At 43.0% G+C, this 8,460-nt stretch overlaps 1 pseudogene; it reads right to left on the minus strand.

The window, feature by feature from the left end:
- Window positions 1–3,554: 3,554 nt before the first annotated feature.
- Window positions 3,555–3,735, minus strand: LOC120037005 (annotated as a pseudogene).
- Window positions 3,736–8,460: the final 4,725 nt, after the last annotated feature.

Raw genomic sequence — 8,460 nt, forward strand, 5'->3', positions numbered from 1 at the left:
AGCCTCTCTGAGGTAGTGATTGGGTCTGAATGTAGGCAGCAGCCTCTCTGAGGTAGTGATTGGGTCTGAATGTAGGCAGCAGCCTCTCTGAGGTAGTGATTGGGTCTGAATGTAGGCAGCAGCCTCTCTGAGGTAGTGATTGGGTCTGAATGTAGGCAGCAGCCTCTCTGAGGTAGTGATTGGGTCTGAATGTAGGCAGCAGCCTCTCTGAGGTAGTGATTGGGTCTGAATGTAGGCAGCAGCCTCTCTGATGTAGTGATTGGGTCTGAATGTAGGCAGCAGCCTCTCTGAGGTAGTGATTGGGTCTGAATGTAGGCAGCAGCCTCTCTGAGGTAGTGATTGGGTCTGAATGTAGGCAGCAGCCTCTCTGAGGTAGTGATTGGGTCTGAATGTAGGCAGCAGCCTCTCTGAGGTAGTGATTGGGTCTGAATGTAGGCAGCAGCCTCTCTGAGGTAGTGATTGGGTCTGAATGTAGGCAGCAGCCTCTCTGAGGTAGTGATTGGGTCTGAATGTAGGCAGCAGCCTCTCTGATGTAGTGATTGGGTCTGAATGTAGGCAGCAGCCTCTCTGAGGTAGTGATTGGGTCTGAATGTAGGCAGCAGCCTCTCTGAGGTAGTGATTGGGTTTGAATGTAGGCAGCAGCCTCTCTGAGGTAGTGATTGGGTCTGAATGTAGGCAGCAGCCTCTCTGAGGTAGTGATTGGGTCTGAATGTAGGCAGCAGCCTCTCTGAGGTAGTGATTGGGTCTGAATGTAGGCAGCAGTCTCTCTGAGGTAGTGATTGGGTCTGAATGTAGGCAGCAGCCTCTCTGAGGTAGTGATTGGTTCTGAATGTAGGCAGCAGCCTCTCTGAGGTAGTGATTGGGTCTGAATGTAGGCAGCAGCCTCTCTGAGGTAGTGATTGCTGTTTGGCAGTCTGATGGCCTCAACTGATTATTCACACTTGCATCTTATAGTTTTCACAGTCTTCGCTAAAATAAACGTTTTAAACGAGCTATGATATTGACCTGACTATTAACAGTAATCCCGTTGTGTGCATGTAACCGCTGTGACATGCACGCCCGCTTGACCACATCAGTGCATTTGTTACGATAATAATTCATACACAGTACAGTAGTTTGTTAAATTTGAGGCAAGTCACCAACTGAACGAACAGTAACAATTTCCATACATCGTCGCACACAGTGGCGACCTGTCATTCAGGGCAGGTGGGACAGAACCCCACATTTTTTGCAAAAATAAAAAATAAATCAACACATTTTTGGGGGGGGTTGCCTTTTTTGCATGTTATTTTGGCATTAATACATGTCACATATCAGTTTGCAAACAATGTAAAAAAAAACAACAACTAATAACCATTGAGTTAATAAAGCCATACAAACATGGCTTTCTTGAGTAAGGCAGCTCCAAAATGCAGGTGTTTCATCCTAGCTCAGTACTGTGGCAGCCAGCAGAACATACGGAGCGTAGGGGTTGGTATTGTTCTCTAGTTGCGCCATGATTGGCTCAGTGTTCTGTCACTCATGGGGACACTACATCACCGCCTTGTCATATGAAGAGAAAATAGAGATAAAACGTATCGGTGCTCATCAGCCATTGGACATAAACATTACACAACAAGTTGGAAATGGGATTCAACAATGAGTGGTTTGGAAGGAATCAGTAGCTAACTGCAAGCATTGCAAAGCCATCACTAGCCTGCTATTCAGTGGAGTGGCTGTCTGGTCCCAAGTTCGGGTTTAAGGGTCTCTTTTTCAAGCTTAAAATGATAAATATTCAACATTGGCCGTGCTGTCAATCCAGCAGGACTTCTGCCACACTCAAAACAACTGTTACCTGGGAGATCTGACTTCAGTGAGTTCAAGACAACTGGGAACTCTGGGAAAAACCACTGGGAAAATCTGTTTTGAACGGTCATCCAACTGGGAAATGTAAGTCGGAAACTCGGGCCTCTTTCTAGAGCTACGACCTGAAGATCACTGACGTCATGATTCGACCTTGTTTTTTTCAGAGTTCCTAGTGGTCTTGAAAGCACCATAAATCCAGAGAATACCAGACTTTGATGACAAAATTTGCCCACGAAGGGCCGCCACGCCACCTTCCTGTTTAAGTGAGCACAGAACAACGAGGTGAGTCCATATGTAGCATGTAACCTGTTTTAGAGAAATGTAATCATTGAATATTGTAAGAGGTTTCATTGTCTCCTTACACAGCACAGCATCAGGGCCAGACTCTCCTTTGGAAGTATTCAGACCTGGACCTTTTACACATTTTGTTACGTTATCCTTATTCTATTTTTTAAATAAAAAATAAAAAGGGAAATACCTTATTTCCCAAGGACCTTGGTCAGGTAGGGGGAGAAGGGCCTTGGTTCACTCAATGCCAACAAAACAAAGGAGATGATCGTGGACTTAGAGGGGTGCACCCCTCTATCTTCATCGACCGAACGGCAGTGGAGGAGGTGGGAAGCTTCAAGTTCCTTACACATCACTGACAAACTGAAAAGTGACCACCCACACAGACAGTATGGCGAAGAAGGCGCAACCCTCTTCAACCTCAGGAGGCTACCAAATTTGGCTTGTCACCTAAAACCCTCACAAATTTTTACAGTTGCACAATTGAAAGCATCCTGTCGGGCTGTATCACCGCCTGCTATGGCAACTGCACCGCCCGCAACCGCAAGGCTCTCCAGAGGCTGGTGCGGTCTGCCTGACGCATTACCGGGGCAAACTACCTAAATTTGATGTGTATGAAATAGTTTGGTGAAATATGCATAAAAGGAGAGTAATTGCCCATAATTCTGCACCTTTGGATAGTTGATCATCCTGATTTAGTGACTGCAAAGAACATTTATGGATCTACTGGGATTTTTAAAAGAGACTAACTTTCTGTTTTGTCTGCTCTTGCACTCAAGAGATAAGTATAGATGTGTTCATATTTTTGCATATAGTCGTGTTATTTGGATGAATATATTTGCAATTTTGACGGTATAATATATTTTTATGTGTTTCAAAGACAACTACATTTGCAAAATGCATTTACTGTTTTTCCAAAGTTGTGTGTCTTGTGGACTCTGTTTTGAAAATCGACAACATTGTTCCAAAGAACTGCTTGTAGGTGATTGAGAGAAACGAATACATACAGACAGTTGCTTGTGAGACAGTCCATGTTACCAGTACATGGCTTGAGCACATTTCATAGTTTATTCTGTATAGTCTTCTACTGTATATATTTCCAATCATAACAAAAAAATGTTTGAACTACTTTATTACTTAGCTATTTGTGTATATTTTTGATCATGGCTATTGATTGCACTGTTGAGGAAAGTTTGCAAGTAAGCATTTCACTGTGCCCTGTATCCCGTGAAGAAAAATGTTTGAATAGAAGATGAACGCAGCCCATTCACAGCGGCTATCGTAGTCAATATAACGGTGAGCGATTTAACCAGCGCTATCTAGCCATCACTGACATTGAACTGAAGTTGCTCAAAGTGAAAATACAATATAGACCAACGAAGCAACTCCGTTGACTCTGTCTGATTTCTATTTACAATGAAAGGGGGTGCACCGTTCCTGGAGGTACTGCAATACCAGGTCGATGCGTGGAGTGGACGGAGCAAGCCCCTATTCCATCTCCCTGTTCCAAAAATCAATTTAATATATGGTCCCCAGATAGGGGACGTATCAGATATTAAACTGATAAGAACAGATTTTTTTTTTTTTTTTTGGAAAAAGAATTTTTATTTACATTTCTCATTGAAATACAATTACAAAATCAGTGCATTACATGACATCGATTCATAAAAACAGTATCCAAAAGTAGTGTAACAATATAACAATAGCAAGACTACTCAAAAAAAGCTGTTCTGCATAACCTGACCAGTATTATTACATTCAATTTTAACTTGCCTCTAACAATCTCCAAAAAACAATACAAAGAATTCTATAAATACAAACATATACATATACCAAAGTGAATTCTGAATAAACCTCAGTGTATATCAAATATGTACAAAGGCTTAGCCTACATTTCAATTGGCTCTAAAAACATTTAAAGTGAAAGGTAAACCCCTTTCCATTTCTGTTTCACTGATACAATGCCCCACTTATCTATTTCGAATTGTATTCTTTTCCAAATGTCCTGTTTTATAAATTCAACTAATCCCGTCGGTGACCACTTGAGGGTGTCATTGACCGCACCACATCTGGCCTCCCAAAGTTTGGTCTTGATAAGGGACACCAGAGTCACTAATGCTAATAATTGCACCCTTTCCACATTTTTTATTTCAAGTTTGGCTACCCCTTCATAATCAATGTTTTTTAAAATCTCAAAAAATAGTTTAATTTTTCTCCAAACCAATTTGGCAAAAGAACATTCCCATAAAACATGGGGAATTGTTTCAATTGCAAAACAATTGTCCCTGGGACAAAATTTATTCAGGGTCAAATTATGATCATATAATGTTGATCTGACCGGAAGACGTCTGTGTAAAACAAGCCAATTAAAATCTTTCAGTCTGTTGTCTAACCCTTTTAATTGTGTCCGTAGCCAGGTGGAAGGCGATATTGGTAATCGGTCTCTAGGACGACAATTTTCTATTAATTTTTCGTATAGCAATCTGTGGTTGATTACGTTTTCTTTTACTTTGCAGACAGGGGTTTTCTTTGCCCATTCCACTATTTTCTTAAAATGTAATGGGATACTTTCAGCTTTTGGCTTACTATTATCCCATTCCACCATGAACCTTAACGGTACAGACAGCCAGAATTTGATTAAAATATGACATTTGTGTACAGAAGACGGCAAAATACAACAAACGTTTGAATAGAACAACGCATCTAGTTTGAGAGGAATATGAGGGAAATCCCTTCCACCAGCCTCTATAGGCTGGTACATCCGATCTCTACGGATGTACTCATATCCCCCCCAAAAGAAATTAAACAGTGCCCGTATGAAAGTTTTTCTGAGAGACACCGGCATGGGAAACACATAGGCAAGGTGAAGTAATGAAGGCAGAATGTCCGCCTTCAGCACTAACACCTTCCCACTAAAAGATAGTCGCCTCACTTTCCACAGTCCCAATCTTTTATTAAGCAATACTAGTTTTTCTTTCCAATTAAACATGTCATCTTTAATTTCATTTCCGAAAGATATGCCGAGCACTATCATTGGTCCTGTGCACACAGTCAAACCACATAACTGATCAGTTCTCCATTTCCACTGTCCCATATACTTTATTTCTGTTTTATTCTTGTTTATCTTTGACCCAGAGGCAACAGAGAATTCATCAATGACTTTGATAGACTCTTTCAAGCTCAGGTCGTCCTGTAAATATAAAACTGTGTCGTCCGCATATTGCGAAATTTTTAGAATATCCCCTCCGGGTAAACGGATGCCTTTGATGTTGTAATTTGTCCTAATTGCGCATGCGAACGGTTCAATATATAAAACATACAATAGAGCAGATAGAGGGTCCCCCTGTCTGACACCTCGTAATTGCTTGATAACAGTTCCAATATTCCCATTAATATTTACCCTGCTACCCACATTATTATAAAGAATTTTTACCCATTTCATAAAATTATTTCCAAAACCAAATTTTCCCATAACTCTAAATAAAAACTCATGGCTTACCATGTCAAAGGCTTTTTCCTGGTCCAAATTCACAGTAATAGCTGGCAAGTGCCTTTCCTCTAAATATGCTTGAACGTCTCTGTGCAATTGCAAGTTCCAGGTTAATTTTCTCCCCACCACACCGCATGTTTGGTCTAAACCAACAACATATGCCATGGCAGATGATAGGCGATTAGTTATGGCTTTGCTTAATAATTTATAGTCAACACACAACATTGTTAAAGGTCTCCAATTTGCTAATGTCTTGGGGTCTCCCTTTTTGTAAAGTAGAGAGATTACCCCCTCGCACATCGAACCTCCCATATGCTCCAAACCAAATATATCTCTAAACACTTCCAACAGATGACATCCAATTAAATCCCAAAAAACGATGTAAAACTCTTTAGAGAGCCCATCCACTCCTGGTACTTTGTTATCTTTCATGCTCTTCAGTGCCATATAAATTTCATCTAATTTCAATTCCCCTTCTAATTGGTCTCTAGTATCAAATGGTATCTGCACATCCACGCATTTTAAAAATTTAGTCCCCTTCTCATAATCAATTGTTTGTTTTTGAAATAGCTGAGAAAAGTGATGTGTAGCGACACCAAGCATGCCATCTCCATCCTCAACCATCTCCCCATCTTGGTCCAATAAAGCCGAAATAGTCCTCCTCTTTCCCCGTGATTTAATTTGTTTGAAAAAATATGCAGAGCACTTCTCATCATTTTCCCATTTATCCTGCTGACTTTTAAACATGAAGTCTCGAGCTTTCTTTTCAAAAAAAGCATGCTGCTTTTTCTGTAGGATACATAATTTGTCTTTATCTAATCCACCACCATTCAAATTACCTTGGATGTGTAGATCTTTTAGTTCATTCTGCAATTCATAAAAATCTTTGTGGGTATTACGTACTTTGTCTTTGCAGAAATTCTGAATAAAAATCTTGATTCTTAATTTTGTGCTCTCCCACCACTCTATGACAGTAGAATAAAACGGTTTCATACTTACACAGCCCTGGAAAAAAGACCTAAATCTTGTCTCAAAGGCTGTGTCATGTAAAATGCCGTTATTAATTTTCCAATACCCTTTTCCAAATTCAATTGTTTTTAATTCTACTGTCACAGACAGGCAGCTGTGGTCTGAATAGAATACCGGAGTGACGCGCGCAGAGGACACACCGAGTCCACGCGGAGCAAACAGATAATCTATTCGGCTCCTCGCGCCCCTGCTGTTTTCCCAAGTGAAACCTGTAGCATCCGCATGCTCCACTCTATACGTATCAACCAAATTATATTTACCTATTAAACTTTTTACAAGATGCCCTCCTAGATTACCTCGGTCGTATGATACATTAAAATCTCCCCCCATAAACACCTGTCTGTTTGTCATAAAAATGGCGTCTAGGTCGTTAAGCATTTCCCTCCTTTCCTTGGGTGTCGATGGTGCATACACGTTAATAAATCTAAAACATTTACCCCTCCAATCGATATCTACTATTAAAACCCTCCCGTGTACAGCCGAAAAACTCCCTACTATTTTTAAATCCCTATTCCCACATAGCACACCAACCCCTGTTGAATGCACCCCGCCGACACTCCACCTCGACTCTCCCTGAACCCATTCCCGCGTAAACCTCTCCACGTCATTTTGATCTTTTAAATGTACTTCTTGTAAAAAACACACAGAGAAGCAAATGGAGGACAAATGGGAAAAAACAGTCGCCCTTTTAACTGGGTTCCTAAGCCCTCTAACATTTATGCTAGCTAGGTTTAAAAAAGACGACATGGGATAAGGAGGGAAACGGACAACTATCTAAAATATGACATTTTTCCATACTCACTTTAAATACCTCTCCTCGTTAGGAGGCCTATCCGGGAAACGGTGGTCTCCAGCGGGAGGACTGTCCACAAAGCTCGTGGTCGGGAAAACCCTTTCCTCCTGCTCCCCCTCCATCTGTGTGGGTGCTGGAACACCGCTGGGTGCCAGACCGCTGCTGTCGATGGAGCTGCCTGACGGGGAAAGCAGAGTCTCCTCTGCGCTGCACGGGTTTCCCTCGCCTTTCTCCTCAGACCTCCCGCTTTCCAAACAACTGAAGCGGTTTCCCCCCAGAGCGGACTTCTCCGTCGCCTCCATGCTGATGGGTGGGGAAACAGGGCTCATCTGCTTCCTCTTCCCCGTGCACTTCCTCCTCTCTCTCACCGTTGTCCAGCTCTCCTGAGCCGAGGGCGCGGTGGGCTCTCTCTTCTCCCCCTCCACTTGCTTGTTCCAACTCCCGTCGGTCTCTCCGCTCTCCTCGTGGGATGATGATGGCGTCTCACTCCCGCTCTCCTCGGACCCTCGCAGTTCTCTCTCCATCACCAGCTCCTCCACCACCTCCTCAATGGCGCGTAGTTCCAATCCTTCTCCCTTGTCTGGTCTTTTCCCGCTCTCTGGTCTTTTGTCACTCTCCGCTCTTTTCCCGCTCACCGCTCTGGCGTAAGAGGGGGCTGCCTTCGGGCAGTGACGGAACAGGTGGTCCTCTGAGTTGCACAGACTGCAGCGCTTGGGCACGGTGCAATCCCTCATTATATGGCCCAGAGTCCCACAGTTTCTGCACCTTGTCTGGGTGCAGGCATCGGCGAGGTGCCCGTAGGTGCTACACTTCCTGCAAAAACGAGGCTGTCCAGCATACATAAGGTAGCCCCTGTCTGCTCCGATGGAAAAGGAAGCGGGTGGATGGCGGTAGCCATCATGGCCGCTCTCGTCCTCCTTTAGCAGCACACGAAACTGCCTCTTCCCTGTCCAGATGCCAAGGGCGTCCTTAATGTCTCTCACTCCCGGCAAGATGGTCACGTACCGGCTGAGGT

Source organism: Salvelinus namaycush, unplaced genomic scaffold (genome assembly GCF_016432855.1).
Source record: "Salvelinus namaycush isolate Seneca unplaced genomic scaffold, SaNama_1.0 Scaffold154, whole genome shotgun sequence".
NCBI lineage: Eukaryota > Metazoa > Chordata > Actinopteri > Salmoniformes > Salmonidae > Salvelinus > Salvelinus namaycush.